Source organism: Schistocerca cancellata, unplaced genomic scaffold, assembly GCF_023864275.1.
Source record: "Schistocerca cancellata isolate TAMUIC-IGC-003103 unplaced genomic scaffold, iqSchCanc2.1 HiC_scaffold_534, whole genome shotgun sequence".
Lineage (NCBI taxonomy): Eukaryota > Metazoa > Arthropoda > Insecta > Orthoptera > Acrididae > Schistocerca > Schistocerca cancellata.
The window spans coordinates 14,546-29,592 of record NW_026046548.1 but is presented as its reverse complement, the minus strand read 5'-3'; the positions used below and the strand labels follow the sequence as shown (position 1 = coordinate 29,592).

General features: G+C 49.4%; 26 non-coding genes across 26 annotated transcripts; all 26 read left to right on the top strand.

Annotated features, from left to right (window-relative positions):
• The first annotated feature begins 12 nt into the window (after window positions 1–12).
• Trnas-cga (transfer RNA serine (anticodon CGA)) lies at window positions 13–94 on the top strand. Its single transcript has one exon. It is a non-coding gene; the product is annotated as a tRNA-Ser (tRNA).
• A 690-nt stretch (window positions 95–784) lies between these two features.
• On the top strand, window positions 785–866 carry Trnas-uga (transfer RNA serine (anticodon UGA)). Its single transcript has one exon. It is a non-coding gene; the product is annotated as a tRNA-Ser (tRNA).
• Window positions 867–1,477: 611 nt separating this feature from the next.
• On the top strand, window positions 1,478–1,550 carry Trnaf-gaa (transfer RNA phenylalanine (anticodon GAA)). Its single transcript has one exon. It is a non-coding gene; the product is annotated as a tRNA-Phe (tRNA).
• Window positions 1,551–2,089: 539 nt separating this feature from the next.
• Window positions 2,090–2,162, top strand: Trnak-uuu (transfer RNA lysine (anticodon UUU)). Its single transcript has one exon. It is a non-coding gene; the product is annotated as a tRNA-Lys (tRNA).
• A 138-nt stretch (window positions 2,163–2,300) lies between these two features.
• Window positions 2,301–2,382, top strand: Trnas-cga (transfer RNA serine (anticodon CGA)). The gene has a single exon. It is a non-coding gene; the product is annotated as a tRNA-Ser (tRNA).
• Window positions 2,383–3,075: 693 nt separating this feature from the next.
• Window positions 3,076–3,157, top strand: Trnas-uga (transfer RNA serine (anticodon UGA)). The gene has a single exon. It is a non-coding gene; the product is annotated as a tRNA-Ser (tRNA).
• A 611-nt stretch (window positions 3,158–3,768) lies between these two features.
• Trnaf-gaa (transfer RNA phenylalanine (anticodon GAA)) lies at window positions 3,769–3,841 on the top strand. The gene has a single exon. It is a non-coding gene; the product is annotated as a tRNA-Phe (tRNA).
• A 539-nt stretch (window positions 3,842–4,380) lies between these two features.
• On the top strand, window positions 4,381–4,453 carry Trnak-uuu (transfer RNA lysine (anticodon UUU)). Its single transcript has one exon. It is a non-coding gene; the product is annotated as a tRNA-Lys (tRNA).
• Window positions 4,454–4,591: 138 nt separating this feature from the next.
• Trnas-cga (transfer RNA serine (anticodon CGA)) lies at window positions 4,592–4,673 on the top strand. The gene has a single exon. It is a non-coding gene; the product is annotated as a tRNA-Ser (tRNA).
• A 690-nt stretch (window positions 4,674–5,363) lies between these two features.
• Window positions 5,364–5,445, top strand: Trnas-uga (transfer RNA serine (anticodon UGA)). Its single transcript has one exon. It is a non-coding gene; the product is annotated as a tRNA-Ser (tRNA).
• Window positions 5,446–6,056: 611 nt separating this feature from the next.
• On the top strand, window positions 6,057–6,129 carry Trnaf-gaa (transfer RNA phenylalanine (anticodon GAA)). Its single transcript has one exon. It is a non-coding gene; the product is annotated as a tRNA-Phe (tRNA).
• Window positions 6,130–6,668: 539 nt separating this feature from the next.
• Window positions 6,669–6,741, top strand: Trnak-uuu (transfer RNA lysine (anticodon UUU)). The gene has a single exon. It is a non-coding gene; the product is annotated as a tRNA-Lys (tRNA).
• A 138-nt stretch (window positions 6,742–6,879) lies between these two features.
• Window positions 6,880–6,961, top strand: Trnas-cga (transfer RNA serine (anticodon CGA)). Its single transcript has one exon. It is a non-coding gene; the product is annotated as a tRNA-Ser (tRNA).
• Window positions 6,962–7,655: 694 nt separating this feature from the next.
• On the top strand, window positions 7,656–7,737 carry Trnas-uga (transfer RNA serine (anticodon UGA)). The gene has a single exon. It is a non-coding gene; the product is annotated as a tRNA-Ser (tRNA).
• Window positions 7,738–8,348: 611 nt separating this feature from the next.
• Window positions 8,349–8,421, top strand: Trnaf-gaa (transfer RNA phenylalanine (anticodon GAA)). Its single transcript has one exon. It is a non-coding gene; the product is annotated as a tRNA-Phe (tRNA).
• A 539-nt stretch (window positions 8,422–8,960) lies between these two features.
• Trnak-uuu (transfer RNA lysine (anticodon UUU)) lies at window positions 8,961–9,033 on the top strand. The gene has a single exon. It is a non-coding gene; the product is annotated as a tRNA-Lys (tRNA).
• Window positions 9,034–9,171: 138 nt separating this feature from the next.
• Window positions 9,172–9,253, top strand: Trnas-cga (transfer RNA serine (anticodon CGA)). The gene has a single exon. It is a non-coding gene; the product is annotated as a tRNA-Ser (tRNA).
• Window positions 9,254–9,947: 694 nt separating this feature from the next.
• On the top strand, window positions 9,948–10,029 carry Trnas-uga (transfer RNA serine (anticodon UGA)). Its single transcript has one exon. It is a non-coding gene; the product is annotated as a tRNA-Ser (tRNA).
• Window positions 10,030–10,640: 611 nt separating this feature from the next.
• Window positions 10,641–10,713, top strand: Trnaf-gaa (transfer RNA phenylalanine (anticodon GAA)). The gene has a single exon. It is a non-coding gene; the product is annotated as a tRNA-Phe (tRNA).
• A 539-nt stretch (window positions 10,714–11,252) lies between these two features.
• Window positions 11,253–11,325, top strand: Trnak-uuu (transfer RNA lysine (anticodon UUU)). The gene has a single exon. It is a non-coding gene; the product is annotated as a tRNA-Lys (tRNA).
• A 138-nt stretch (window positions 11,326–11,463) lies between these two features.
• Trnas-cga (transfer RNA serine (anticodon CGA)) lies at window positions 11,464–11,545 on the top strand. Its single transcript has one exon. It is a non-coding gene; the product is annotated as a tRNA-Ser (tRNA).
• Window positions 11,546–12,237: 692 nt separating this feature from the next.
• On the top strand, window positions 12,238–12,319 carry Trnas-uga (transfer RNA serine (anticodon UGA)). The gene has a single exon. It is a non-coding gene; the product is annotated as a tRNA-Ser (tRNA).
• Window positions 12,320–12,930: 611 nt separating this feature from the next.
• Window positions 12,931–13,003, top strand: Trnaf-gaa (transfer RNA phenylalanine (anticodon GAA)). Its single transcript has one exon. It is a non-coding gene; the product is annotated as a tRNA-Phe (tRNA).
• A 539-nt stretch (window positions 13,004–13,542) lies between these two features.
• On the top strand, window positions 13,543–13,615 carry Trnak-uuu (transfer RNA lysine (anticodon UUU)). The gene has a single exon. It is a non-coding gene; the product is annotated as a tRNA-Lys (tRNA).
• A 138-nt stretch (window positions 13,616–13,753) lies between these two features.
• Trnas-cga (transfer RNA serine (anticodon CGA)) lies at window positions 13,754–13,835 on the top strand. Its single transcript has one exon. It is a non-coding gene; the product is annotated as a tRNA-Ser (tRNA).
• Window positions 13,836–14,528: 693 nt separating this feature from the next.
• Trnas-uga (transfer RNA serine (anticodon UGA)) lies at window positions 14,529–14,610 on the top strand. The gene has a single exon. It is a non-coding gene; the product is annotated as a tRNA-Ser (tRNA).
• Window positions 14,611–15,047: the final 437 nt, after the last annotated feature.

The window sequence follows — 15,047 nt, the reverse complement described above, 5'->3', positions numbered from 1 at the left end:
ACCGCGCTAACGGCAGTCGTGGCCGAGTGGTTAAGGCGTCTGACTCGAAATCAGATTCCCTCTGGGAGCGTAGGTTCGAATCCTACCGGCTGCGTGCGATTTTGCGTAAAGAGGAGCAAACGTTTTCGCACACATGTGACATGCGTGGGCGAATGCGGGTGCAACCAGTGACGCCATTCTCAACAAGACGAAAATTTCCGTTTTAAGAATACTGAGTTTTCGCGACGACCGCTGCTTACTGTGCCTATCGGTTCACCTCGCACTGACGCTGGGACTGCAGAAAGCCGTCGCTGAGATGGTGAGTACACAGATGTGCTCGAAAATTTCATTTTCTTTTTAAGAATCGCAATTTCAATCATTCGATTGCGGCAAAAGCAGTAGTGCAGCGTTTTTTTTTTTTTTTTCTTTTCTTAAGATCTCGCAGCTGCTTGGAGGTATGTCCATCGTTTTAAGACGACAGAAAACTAGCGTCAGCGGTGCGTCAGTGGGAAGTCGGTGAAGTCGCCATTGGAGCCATAAGCCAGCAATTACGACATGCGAAACACTCGCACACCACGCAGCTGTACGATAATGCTCGTGCGTGGGCCCGCATAGCTGAGTCGGTAGAGCGTTAGGTTTTCAACCGAAGGGTCCTGGGTTCAAGTCCCTGTCTGGGCGAAAATTAGTACACTTTCGTAACGGCTAATGGAAACCCTACAGCAAAGAGTGAGGCCACGCCGTTTTCTGCCATCAGATTGCTTCTAAAGATGGCGGTTTGACTTGTCGGGAGTCGCTTCCGCCACCGGCAGTCGTGGCCGAGTGGTTAAGGCGTCTGACTTGAAATCAGATTCCCTCTGGGAGCGTAGGTTCGAGTCCTGCCGACTGCGAAAATTTTCTCGCTCTCAAAAGGCGGACGTTGAGCTGCATCCTAGCAGTTGCGTCACTACTAAACACGTGGGTCACCAGCAATGTGCAGTGTTATTTGATCGAGGGCGCAGCGTTACAGTCGCGCCCAGAAGCCGCAGCTCATCTCCTCGTCTCACAGCCGTCCACCAGGTGTTAGTACAAGTGTCGCCTCACTGGGCAGTGCAGATGTGTCCATTTTAGCTTGCAGACGATGACGTGTAGCAATTTATGAGCTAACGCAAGTCGAATGTTTTACCATGTGTATCTGCTAGATACTGCCTCTCATATGGTGGAGAGGCTCACTCCTTCTTGTGTCTCGTTCTCTGCACACGAGTTGCCCCTGGCATCGATATAGCACGGGTTTTCTAGCGTCAGCGTGGCGTCACGTCAAGTCAGCGAATTCAATATCACACGAATCGAGTCGACATGTTTGCTTGTTACGATGACGGAAGCTGAAGAAATGTGTGTGGAACTTCACTGCATCGGCTGCTCGCCCTTCAGCGTCCCTGTGTCTTATCAGACGAAGGTGACTGTGAAATTGGCAACGAGGCAGAAGTGAACGAACACATGCAAATGGCAACCTTCGCCGTCAGCCGAAATAGCTCAGTTGGGAGAGCGTTAGACTGAAGATCTAAAGGTCCCTGGTTCGATCCCGGGTTTCGGCAGGTACTCGTTTTGATGCGACGCCAATGGAATTACTCTGCGTTTGTGATAATGCAACTACCGCTGACAACAAAAATGACTCTCTCCTGTAGCTGTTCTGGTTGTCTATTGCATGCCACAAGAGGAACTTACTAGATAACTAACTCCCTTAGAAGCAAAAGAATTAAAAATATCCTACCGACTGCATTCCTTTTTCTGTGTCAGGTGGTGAAGAACGTCTTCAACGGAACCGTGAAATGAGCGAAAGCGTGGGAAACATTGCATTCGAAATGCTTGTGAATTTTCCAATTGCCCAGTGAGTGTCGACAAAACACGTAAATTCTCTGCTCCAACGTATGAGACGTAACAACTGGTGCAATTTGTTGTTGCATCGTGTGTCAGCAGTCTTCGATAGTGTGTTACGGGCTTAGCGCGATAAGTTTGTAGACAGCATTTAGGCGACGTTTTATTAGTAACGGCCCCATGCAGCGATTGCACAACAGTAAAGGACATGAGTCAATGTATAGTTGTGCATCGTAGGAGATTTTGCAGCCTTGTGTGAGCCCGGATAGCTCAGTCGGTAGAGCATTAGGCTTTTAACCTAAGGGTCCAGGGTTCAAGTCCCTGTCCGGGCGGAAATTTTAATACTTTGGTAGCGATTCGTCTGGTAGCGGTGGAAACGCTACGGAAAATAATGCAGCTACGCCGTTTTCTGACACCACAGCGTTTTATACGGTAGCAGTTGCATGTGTCGGGAGAACACCGCGCTAACGGCAGTCGTGGCCGAGTGGTTAAGGCGTCTGACTCGAAATCAGATTACCTCTGGGAGCGTAGGTTCGAATCCTACCGGCTGCGTGCGATTTTGCGTAAAGAGGAGCAAACGTTTTCGCACACATGTGACATGCGTGGGCGAATGCGGGTGCAACCAGTGACGCCATTCTCAACAAGACGAAAATTTCCGTTTTAAGAATACTGAGTTTTCGCGACGACCGCTGCTTACTGTGCCTATCGGTTCACCTCGCACTGACGCTGGGACTGCAGAAAGCCGTCGCTGAGATGGTGAGTACACAGATGTGCTCGAAAATTTCATTTTCTTTTTAAGAATCGCAATTTCAATCATTCGAGTGCGGCAAAAGCAGTAGTGCAGCGTTTTTTTTTTTTTTTTTTTCTTTTCTTAAGATCTCGCAGCTGCTTGGAGGTATGTCCATCGTTTTAAGACGACAGAAAACTAGCGTCAGCGGTGCGTCAGTGGGAAGTCGGTGAAGTCGCCATTGGAGCCATAAGCCAGCAATTACGACATGCGAAACACTCGCACACCACGCAGCTGTACGATAATGCTCGTGCGTGGGCCCGCATAGCTGAGTCGGTAGAGCGTTAGGTTTTCAACTGAAGGGTCCTGGGTTCAAGTCCCTGTCTGGGCGAAAATTAGTACACTTTCGTAACGGCTAATGGAAACCCTACAGCAAAGAGTGAGGCCACGCCGCTTTCTGCCATCAGATTGCTTCTAAAGATGGCGGTTTGACTTGTCGGGAGTCGCTTCCGCCACCGGCAGTCGTGGCCGAGTGGTTAAGGCGTCTGACTTGAAATCAGATTCCCTCTGGGAGCGTAGGTTCGAGTCCTGCCGACTGCGAAAATTTTCTCGCTCTCAAAAGGCGGACGTTGAGCTGCATCCTAGCAGTTGCGTCACTACTAAACACGTGGGTCACCAGCAATGTGCAGTGTTATTTGATCGAGGGCGCAGCGTTACAGTCGCGCCCAGAAGCCGCAGCTCATCTCCTCGTCTCACAGCCGTCCACCAGGTGTTAGTACAAGTGTCGCCTCACTGGGCAGTGCAGATGTGTCCATTTTAGCTTGCAGACGATGACGTGTAGCAATTTATGAGCTAACGCAAGTCGAATGTTTTACCATGTGTATCTGCTAGATACTGCCTCTCATATGGTGGAGAGGCTCACTCCTTCTTGTGTCTCGTTCTCTGCACACGAGTTGCCCCTGGCATCGATATAGCACGGGTTTTCTAGCGTCAGCGTGGCGTCACGTCAAGTCAGCGAATTCAATATCACACGAATCGAGTCGACATGTTTGCTTGTTACGATGACGGAAGCTGAAGAAATGTGTGTGGAACTTCACTGCATCGGCTGCTCGCCCTTCAGCGTCCCTGTGTCTTATCAGACGAAGGTGACTGTGAAATTGGCAACGAGGCAGAAGTGAACGAACACATGCAAATGGCAACCTTCGCCGTCAGCCGAAATAGCTCAGTTGGGAGAGCGTTAGACTGAAGATCTAAAGGTCCCTGGTTCGATCCCGGGTTTCGGCAGGTACTCGTTTTGATGCGACGCCAATGGAATTACTCTGCGTTTGTGATAATGCAACTACCGCTGACAACAAAAATGACTCTCTCCTGTAGCTGTTCTGGTTGTCTATTGCATGCCACAAGAGGAACTTACTAGATAACTAACTCCCTTAGAAGCAAAAGAATTAAAAATATCCTACCGACTGCATTCCTTTTTCTGTGTCAGGTGGTGAAGAACGTCTTCAACGGAACCGTGAAATGAGCGAAAGCGTGGGAAACATTGCATTCGAAATGCTTGTGAATTTTCCAATTGCCCAGTGAGTGTCGACAAAACACGTAAATTCTCTGCTCCAACGTATGAGACGTAACAACTGGTGCAATTTGTTGTTGCATCGTGTGTCAGCAGTCTTCGATAGTGTGTTACGGGCTTAGCGCGATAAGTTTGTAGACAGCATTTAGGCGACGTTTTATTAGTAACGGCCCCATGCAGCGATTGCACAACAGTAAAGGACATGAGTCAATGTATAGTTGTGCATCGTAGGAGATTTTGCAGCCTTGTGTGAGCCCGGATAGCTCAGTCGGTAGAGCATTAGGCTTTTAACCTAAGGGTCCAGGGTTCAAGTCCCTGTCCGGGCGGAAATTTTAATACTTTGGTAGCGATTCGTCTGGTAGCGGTGGAAACGCTACGGAAAATAATGCAGCTACGCCGTTTTCTGACACCACAGCGTTTTATACGGTAGCAGTTGCATGTGTCGGGAGAACACCGCGCTAACGGCAGTCGTGGCCGAGTGGTTAAGGCGTCTGACTCGAAATCAGATTCCCTCTGGGAGCGTAGGTTCGAATCCTACCGGCTGCGTGCGATTTTGCGTAAAGAGGAGCAAACGTTTTCGCACACATGTGACATGCGTGGGCGAATGCGGGTGCAACCAGTGACGCCATTCTCAACAAGACGAAAATTTCCGTTTTAAGAATACTGAGTTTTCGCGACGACCGCTGCTTACTGTGCCTATCGGTTCACCTCGCATTGACGCTGGGACTGCAGAAAGCCGTCGCTGAGATGGTGAGTACACAGATGTGCTCGAAAATTTCATTTTCTTTTTAAGAATCGCAATTTCAATCATTCGAGTGCGGCAAAAGCAGTAGTGCAGCGTTTTTTTTTTTTTTTTCTTTTCTTAAGATCTCGCAGCTGCTTGGAGGTATGTCCATCGTTTTAAGACGACAGAAAACTAGCGTCAGCGGTGCGTCAGTGGGAAGTCGGTGAAGTCGCCATTGGAGCCATAAGCCAGCAATTACGACATGCGAAACACTCGCACACCACGCAGCTGTACGATAATGCTCGTGCGTGGGCCCGCATAGCTGAGTCGGTAGAGCGTTAGGTTTTCAACCGAAGGGTCCTGGGTTCAAGTCCCTGTCTGGGCGAAAATTAGTACACTTTCGTAACGGCTAATGGAAACCCTACAGCAAAGAGTGAGGCCACGCCGTTTTCTGCCATCAGATTGCTTCTAAAGATGGCGGTTTGACTTGTCGGGAGTCGCTTCCGCCACCGGCAGTCGTGGCCGAGTGGTTAAGGCGTCTGACTTGAAATCAGATTCCCTCTGGGAGCGTAGGTTCGAGTCCTGCCGACTGCGAAAATTTTCTCGCTCTCAAAAGGCGGACGTTGAGCTGCATCCTAGCAGTTGCGTCACTACTAAACACGTGGGTCACCAGCAATGTGCAGTGTTATTTGATCGAGGGCGCAGCGTTACAGTCGCGCCCAGAAGCCGCAGCTCATCTCCTCGTCTCACAGCCGTCCACCAGGTGTTAGTACAAGTGTCGCCTCACTGGGCAGTGCAGATGTGTCCATTTTAGCTTGCAGACGATGACGTGTAGCAATTTATGAGCTAACGCAAGTCGAATGTTTTACCATGTGTATCTGCTAGATACTGCCTCTCATATGGTGGAGAGGCTCACTCCTTCTTGTGTCTCGTTCTCTGCACACGAGTTGCCCCTGGCATCGATATAGCACGGGTTTTCTAGCGTCAGCGTGGCGTCACGTCAAGTCAGCGAATTCAATATCACACGAATCGAGTCGACATGTTTGCTTGTTACGATGACGGAAGCTGAAGAAATGTGTGTGGAACTTCACTGCATCGGCTGCTCGCCCTTCAGCGTCCCTGTGTCTTATCAGACGAAGGTGACTGTGAAATTGGCAACGAGGCAGAAGTGAACGAACACATGCAAATGGCAACCTTCGCCGTCAGCCGAAATAGCTCAGTTGGGAGAGCGTTAGACTGAAGATCTAAAGGTCCCTGGTTCGATCCCGGGTTTCGGCAGGTACTCGTTTTGATGCGACGCCAATGGAATTACTCTGCGTTTGTGATAATGCAACTACCGCTGACAACAAAAATGACTCTCTCCTGTAGCTGTTCTGGTTGTCTATTGCATGCCACAAGAGGAACTTACTAGATAACTAACTCCCTTAGAAGCAAAAGAATTAAAAATATCCTACCGACTGCATTCCTTTTTCTGTGTCAGGTGGTGAAGAACGTCTTCAACGGAACCGTGAAATGAGCGAAAGCGTGGGAAACATTGCATTCGAAATGCTTGTGAATTTTCCAATTGCCCAGTGAGTGTCGACAAAACACGTAAATTCTCTGCTCCAACGTATGAGACGTAACAACTGGTGCAATTTGTTGTTGCATCGTGTGTCAGCAGTCTTCGATAGTGTGTTACGGGCTTAGCGCGATAAGTTTGTAGACAGCATTTAGGCGACGTTTTATTAGTAACGGCCCCATGCAGCGATTGCACAACAGTAAAGGACATGAGTCAATGTATAGTTGTGCATCGTAGGAGATTTTGCAGCCTTGTGTGAGCCCGGATAGCTCAGTCGGTAGAGCATTAGGCTTTTAACCTAAGGGTCCAGGGTTCAAGTCCCTGTCCGGGCGGAAATTTTAATACTTTGGTAGCGATTCGTCTGGTAGCGGTGGAAACGCTACGGAAAATAATGCAGCTACGCCGTTTTCTGACACCACAGCGTTTTATACGGTAGCAGTTGCATGTGTCGGGAGAACACCGCGCTAACGGCAGTCGTGGCCGAGTGGTTAAGGCGTCTGACTCGAAATCAGATTCCCTCTGGGAGCGTAGGTTCGAATCCTACCGGCTGCGTGCGATTTTGCGTAAAGAGGAGCAAACGTTTTCGCACACATGTGACATGCGTGGGCGAATGCGGGTGCAACCAGTGACGCCATTCTCAACAAGACGAAAATTTCCGTTTTAAGAATACTGAGTTTTCGCGACGACCGCTGCTTACTGTGCCTATCGGTTCACCTCGCACTGACGCTGGGACTGCAGAAAGCCGTCGCTGAGATGGTGAGTACACAGATGTGCTCGAAAATTTCATTTTCTTTTTAAGAATCGCAATTTCAATCATTCGAGTGCGGCAAAAGCAGTAGTGCAGCGTTTTTTTTTTTTTTTTTTTTCTTTTCTTAAGATCTCGCAGCTGCTTGGAGGTATGTCCATCGTTTTAAGACGACAGAAAACTAGCGTCAGCGGTGCGTCAGTGGGAAGTCGGTGAAGTCGCCATTGGAGCCATAAGCCAGCAATTACGACATGCGAAACACTCGCACACCACGCAGCTGTACGATAATGCTCGTGCGTGGGCCCGCATAGCTGAGTCGGTAGAGCGTTAGGTTTTCAACCGAAGGGTCCTGGGTTCAAGTCCCTGTCTGGGCGAAAATTAGTACACTTTCGTAACGGCTAATGGAAACCCTACAGCAAAGAGTGAGGCCACGCCGTTTTCTGCCATCAGATTGCTTCTAAAGATGGCGGTTTGACTTGTCGGGAGTCGCTTCCGCCACCGGCAGTCGTGGCCGAGTGGTTAAGGCGTCTGACTTGAAATCAGATTCCCTCTGGGAGCGTAGGTTCGAGTCCTGCCGACTGCGAAAATTTTCTCGCTCTCAAAAGGCGGACGTTGAGCTGCATCCTAGCAGTTGCGTCACTACTAAACACGTGGGTCACCAGCAATGTGCAGTGTTATTTGATCGAGGGCGCAGCGTTACAGTCGCGCCCAGAAGCCGCAGCTCATCTCCTCGTCTCACAGCCGTCCACCAGGTGTTAGTACAAGTGTCGCCTCACTGGGCAGTGCAGATGTGTCCATTTTAGCTTGCAGACGATGACGTGTAGCAATTTATGAGCTAACGCAAGTCGAATGTTTTACCATGTGTATCTGCTAGATACTGCCTCTCATATGGTGGAGAGGCTCACTCCTTCTTGTGTCTCGTTCTCTGCACACGAGTTGCCCCTGGCATCGATATAGCACGGGTTTTCTAGCGTCAGCGTGGCGTCACGTCAAGTCAGCGAATTCAATATCACACGAATCGAGTCGACATGTTTGCTTGTTACGATGACGGAAGCTGAAGAAATGTGTGTGGAACTTCACTGCATCGGCTGCTCGCCCTTCAGCGTCCCTGTGTCTTATCAGACGAAGGTGACTGTGAAATTGGCAACGAGGCAGAAGTGAACGAACACATGCAAATGGCAACCTTCGCCGTCAGCCGAAATAGCTCAGTTGGGAGAGCGTTAGACTGAAGATCTAAAGGTCCCTGGTTCGATCCCGGGTTTCGGGAGGTACTCGTTTTGATGCGACGCCAATGGAATTACTCTGCGTTTGTGATAATGCAACTACCGCTGACAACAAAAATGACTCTCTCCTGTAGCTGTTCTGGTTGTCTATTGCATGCCACAAGAGGAACTTACTAGATAACTAACTCCCTTAGAAGCAAAAGAATTAAAAATATCCTACCGACTGCATTCCTTTTTCTGTGTCAGGTGGTGAAGAACGTCTTCAACGGAACCGTGAAATGAGCGAAAGCGTGGGAAACATTGCATTCGAAATGCTTGTGAATTTTCCAATTGCCCAGTGAGTGTCGACAAAACACGTAAATTCTCTGCTCCAACGTATGAGACGTAACAACTGGTGCAATTTGTTGTTGCATCGTGTGTCAGCAGTCTTCGATAGTGTGTTACGGGCTTAGCGCGATAAGTTTGTAGACAGCATTTAGGCGACGTTTTATTAGTAACGGCCCCATGCAGCGATTGCACAACAGTAAAGGACATGAGTCAATGTATAGTTGTGCATCGTAGGAGATTTTGCAGCCTTGTGTGAGCCCGGATAGCTCAGTCGGTAGAGCATTAGGCTTTTAACCTAAGGGTCCAGGGTTCAAGTCCCTGTCCGGGCGGAAATTTTAATACTTTGGTAGCGATTCGTCTGGTAGCGGTGGAAACGCTACGGAAAATAATGCAGCTACGCCGTTTTCTGACACCACAGCGTTTTATACGGTAGCAGTTGCATGTGTCGGGAGAACACCGCGCTAACGGCAGTCGTGGCCGAGTGGTTAAGGCGTCTGACTCGAAATCAGATTCCCTCTGGGAGCGTAGGTTCGAATCCTACCGGCTGCGTGCGATTTTGCGTAAAGAGGAGCAAACGTTTTCGCACACATGTGACATGCGTGGGCGAATGCGGGTGCAACCAGTGACGCCATTCTCAACAAGACGAAAATTTCCGTTTTAAGAATACTGAGTTTTCGCGACGACCGCTGCTTACTGTGCCTATCGGTTCACCTCGCACTGACGCTGGGACTGCAGAAAGCCGTCGCTGAGATGGTGAGTACACAGATGTGCTCGAAAATTTCATTTTCTTTTTAAGAATCGCAATTTCAATCATTCGAGTGCGGCAAAAGCAGTAGTGCAGCGTTTTTTTTTTTTTTTTTTTTCTTTTCTTAAGATCTCGCAGCTGCTTGGAGGTATGTCCATCGTTTTAAGACGACAGAAAACTAGCGTCAGCGGTGCGTCAGTGGGAAGTCGGTGAAGTCGCCATTGGAGCCATAAGCCAGCAATTACGACATGCGAAACACTCGCACACCACGCAGCTGTACGATAATGCTCGTGCGTGGGCCCGCATAGCTGAGTCGGTAGAGCGTTAGGTTTTCAACCGAAGGGTCCTGGGTTCAAGTCCCTGTCTGGGCGAAAATTAGTACACTTTCGTAACGGCTAATGGAAACCCTACAGCAAAGAGTGAGGCCACGCCGTTTTCTGCCATCAGATTGCTTCTAAAGATGGCGGTTTGACTTGTCGGGAGTCGCTTCCGCCACCGGCAGTCGTGGCCGAGTGGTTAAGGCGTCTGACTTGAAATCAGATTCCCTCTGGGAGCGTAGGTTCGAGTCCTGCCGACTGCGAAAATTTTCTCGCTCTCAAAAGGCGGACGTTGAGCTGCATCCTAGCAGTTGCGTCACTACTAAACACGTGGGTCACCAGCAATGTGCAGTGTTATTTGATCGAGGGCGCAGCGTTACAGTCGCGCCCAGAAGCCGCAGCTCATCTCCTCGTCTCACAGCCGTCCACCAGGTGTTAGTACAAGTGTCGCCTCACTGGGCAGTGCAGATGTGTCCATTTTAGCTTGCAGACGATGACGTGTAGCAATTTATGAGCTAACGCAAGTCGAATGTTTTACCATGTGTATCTGCTAGATACTGCCTCTCATATGGTGGAGAGGCTCACTCCTTCTTGTGTCTCGTTCTCTGCACACGAGTTGCCCCTGGCATCGATATAGCACGGGTTTTCTAGCGTCAGCGTGGCGTCACGTCAAGTCAGCGAATTCAATATCACACGAATCGAGTCGACATGTTTGCTTGTTACGATGACGGAAGCTGAAGAAATGTGTGTGGAACTTCACTGCATCGGCTGCTCGCCCTTCAGCGTCCCTGTGTCTTATCAGACGAAGGTGACTGTGAAATTGGCAACGAGGCAGAAGTGAACGAACACATGCAAATGGCGACCTTCGCCGTCAGCCGAAATAGCTCAGTTGGGAGAGCGTTAGACTGAAGATCTAAAGGTCCCTGGTTCGATCCCGGGTTTCGGCAGGTACTCGTTTTGATGCGACGCCAATGGAATTACTCTGCGTTTGTGATAATGCAACTACCGCTGACAACAAAAATGACTCTCTCCTGTAGCTGTTCTGGTTGTCTATTGCATGCCACAAGAGGAACTTACTAGATAACTAACTCCCTTAGAAGCAAAAGAATTAAAAATATCCTACCGACTGCATTCCTTTTTCTGTGTCAGGTGGTGAAGAACGTCTTCAACGGAACCGTGAAATGAGCGAAAGCGTGGGAAACATTGCATTCGAAATGCTTGTGAATTTTCCAATTGCCCAGTGAGTGTCGACAAAACACGTAAATTCTCTGCTCCAACGTATGAGACGTAACAACTGGTGCAATTTGTTGTTGCATCGTGTGTCAGCAGTCTTCGATAGTGTGTTACGGGCTTAGCGCGATAAGTTTGTAGACAGCATTTAGGCGACGTTTTATTAGTAACGGCCCCATGCAGCGATTGCACAACAGTAAAGGACATGAGTCAATGTATAGTTGTGCATCGTAGGAGATTTTGCAGCCTTGTGTGAGCCCGGATAGCTCAGTCGGTAGAGCATTAGGCTTTTAACCTAAGGGTCCAGGGTTCAAGTCCCTGTCCGGGCGGAAATTTTAATACTTTGGTAGCGATTCGTCTGGTAGCGGTGGAAACGCTACGGAAAATAATGCAGCTACGCCGTTTTCTGACACCACAGCGTTTTATACGGTAGCAGTTGCATGTGTCGGGAGAACACCGCGCTAACGGCAGTCGTGGCCGAGTGGTTAAGGCGTCTGACTCGAAATCAGATTCCCTCTGGGAGCGTAGGTTCGAATCCTACCGGCTGCGTGCGATTTTGCGTAAAGAGGAGCAAACGTTTTCGCACACATGTGACATGCGTGGGCGAATGCGGGTGCAACCAGTGACGCCATTCTCAACAAGACGAAAATTTCCGTTTTAAGAATACTGAGTTTTCGCGACGACCGCTGCTTACTGTGCCTATCGGTTCACCTCGCACTGACGCTGGGACTGCAGAAAGCCGTCGCTGAGATGGTGAGTACACAGATGTGCTCGAAAATTTCATTTTCTTTTTAAGAATCGCAATTTCAATCATTCGAGTGCGGCAAAAGCAGTAGTGCAGCGTTTTTTTTTTTTTTTTTTCTTTTCTTAAGATCTCGCAGCTGCTTGGAGGTATGTCCATCGTTTTAAGACGACAGAAAACTAGCGTCAGCGGTGCGTCAGTGGGAAGTCGGTGAAGTCGCCATTGGAGCCATAAGCCAGCAATTACGACATGCGAAACACTCGCACACCACGCAGCTGTACGATAATGCTCGTGCGTGGGCCCGCATAGCTGAGTCGGTAGAGCGTTAGGTTTTCAACCGAAGGGTCCTGGGTTCAAGTCCCTGTCTGGGCGAAAATTAGTACACTTTCGTAACGGCTAATGGAAACCCTACAGCAAAGAGTGAGGCCACGCCGTTTTCTGCCATCAGATTGCTTCTAAAGATGGCGGTTTGACTTGTCGGGAGTCGCTTCCGCCACCGGCAGTCGTGGCCGAGTGGTTAAGGCGTCTGACTTGAAATCAGATTCCCTCTGGGAGCGTAGGTTCGAGTCCTGCCGACTGCGAAAATTTTCTCGCTCTCAAAAGGCGGACGTTGAGCTGCATCCTAGCAGTTGCGTCACTACTAAACACGTGGGTCACCAGCAATGTGCAGTGTTATTTGATCGAGGGCGCAGCGTTACAGTCGCGCCCAGAAGCCGCAGCTCATCTCCTCGTCTCACAGCCGTCCACCAGGTGTTAGTACAAGTGTCGCCTCACTGGGCAGTGCAGATGTGTCCATTTTAGCTTGCAGACGATGACGTGTAGCAATTTATGAGCTAACGCAAGTCGAATGTTTTACCATGTGTATCTGCTAGATACTGCCTCTCATATGGTGGAGAGGCTCACTCCTTCTTGTGTCTCGTTCTCTGCACACGAGTTGCCCCTGGCATCGATATAGCACGGGTTTTCTAGCGTCAGCGTGGCGTCACGTCAAGTCAGCGAATTCAATATCACACGAATCGAGTCGACATGTTTGCTTGTTACGATGACGGAAGCTGAAGAAATGTGTGTGGAACTTCACTGCATCGGCTGCTCGCCCTTCAGCGTCCCTGTGTCTTATCAGACGAAGGTGACTGTGAAATTGGCAACGAGGCAGAAGTGAACGAACACATGCAAATGGCAACCTTCGCCGTCAGCCGAAATAGCTCAGTTGGGAGAGCGTTAGACTGAAGATCTAAAGGTCCCTGGTTCGATCCCGGGTTTCGGCAGGTACTCGTTTTGATGCGACGCCAATGGAATTACTCTGCGTTTGTGATAATGCAACTACCGCTGACAACAAAAATGACTCTCTCCTGTAGCTGTTCTGGTTGTCTATTGCATGCCACAAGAGGAACTTACTAGATAACTAACTCCCTTAGAAGCAAAAGAATTAAAAATATCCTACCGACTGCATTCCTTTTTCTGTGTCAGGTGGTGAAGAACGTCTTCAACGGAACCGTGAAATGAGCGAAAGCGTGGGAAACATTGCATTCGAAATGCTTGTGAATTTTCCAATTGCCCAGTGAGTGTCGACAAAACACGTAAATTCTCTGCTCCAACGTATGAGACGTAACAACTGGTGCAATTTGTTGTTGCATCGTGTGTCAGCAGTCTTCGATAGTGTGTTACGGGCTTAGCGCGATAAGTTTGTAGACAGCATTTAGGCGACGTTTTATTAGTAACGGCCCCATGCAGCGATTGCACAACAGTAAAGGACATGAGTCAATGTATAGTTGTGCATCGTAGGAGATTTTGCAGCCTTGTGTGAGCCCGGATAGCTCAGTCGGTAGAGCATTAGGCTTTTAACCTAAGGGTCCAGGGTTCAAGTCCCTGTCCGGGCGGAAATTTTAATACTTTGGTAGCGATTCGTCTGGTAGCGGTGGAAACGCTACGGAAAATAATGCAGCTACGCCGTTTTCTGACACCACAGCGTTTTATACGGTAGCAGTTGCATGTGTCGGGAGAACACCGCGCTAACGGCAGTCGTGGCCGAGTGGTTAAGGCGTCTGACTCGAAATCAGATTCCCTCTGGGAGCGTAGGTTCGAATCCTACCGGCTGCGTGCGATTTTGCGTAAAGAGGAGCAAACGTTTTCGCACACATGTGACATGCGTGGGCGAATGCGGGTGCAACCAGTGACGCCATTCTCAACAAGACGAAAATTTCCGTTTTAAGAATACTGAGTTTTCGCGACGACCGCTGCTTACTGTGCCTATCGGTTCACCTCGCACTGACGCTGGGACTGCAGAAAGCCGTCGCTGAGATGGTGAGTACACAGATGTGCTCGAAAATTTCATTTTCTTTTTAAGAATCGCAATTTCAATCATTCGAGTGCGGCAAAAGCAGTAGTGCAGCGTTTTTTTTTTTTTTTTTTTCTTTTCTTAAGATCTCGCAGCTGCTTGGAGGTATGTCCATCGTTTTAAGACGACAGAAAACTAGCGTCAGCGGTGCGTCAGTGGGAAGTCGGTGAAGTCGCCATTGGAGCCATAAGCCAGCAATTACGACATGCGAAACACTCGCACACCACGCAGCTGTACGATAATGCTCGTGCGTGGGCCCGCATAGCTGAGTCGGTAGAGCGTTAGGTTTTCAACCGAAGGGTCCTGGGTTCAAGTCCCTGTCTGGGCGAAAATTAGTACACTTTCGTAACGGCTAATGGAAACCCTACAGCAAAGAGTGAGGCCACGCCGTTTTCTGCCATCAGATTGCTTCTAAAGATGGCGGTTTGACTTGTCGGGAGTCGCTTCCGCCACCGGCAGTCGTGGCCGAGTGGTTAAGGCGTCTGACTTGAAATCAGATTCCCTCTGGGAGCGTAGGTTCGAGTCCTGCCGACTGCGAAAATTTTCTCGCTCTCAAAAGGCGGACGTTGAGCTGCATCCTAGCAGTTGCGTCACTACTAAACACGTGGGTCACCAGCAATGTGCAGTGTTATTTGATCGAGGGCGCAGCGTTACAGTCGCGCCCAGAAGCCGCAGCTCATCTCCTCGTCTCACAGCCGTCCACCAGGTGTTAGTACAAGTGTCGCCTCACTGGGCAGTGCAGATGTGTCCATTTTAGCTTGCAGACGATGACGTGTAGCAATTTATGAGCTAACGCAAGTCGAATGTTTTACCATGTGTATCTGCTAGATACTGCCTCTCATATGGTGGAGAGGCTCACTCCTTCTTGTGTCTCGTTCTCTGCACACGAGTTGCCCCTGGCATCGATATAGCACGGGTTTTCTAGCGTCAGCGTGGCGTCACGTCAAGTCAGCGAATTCAATATCACACGAATC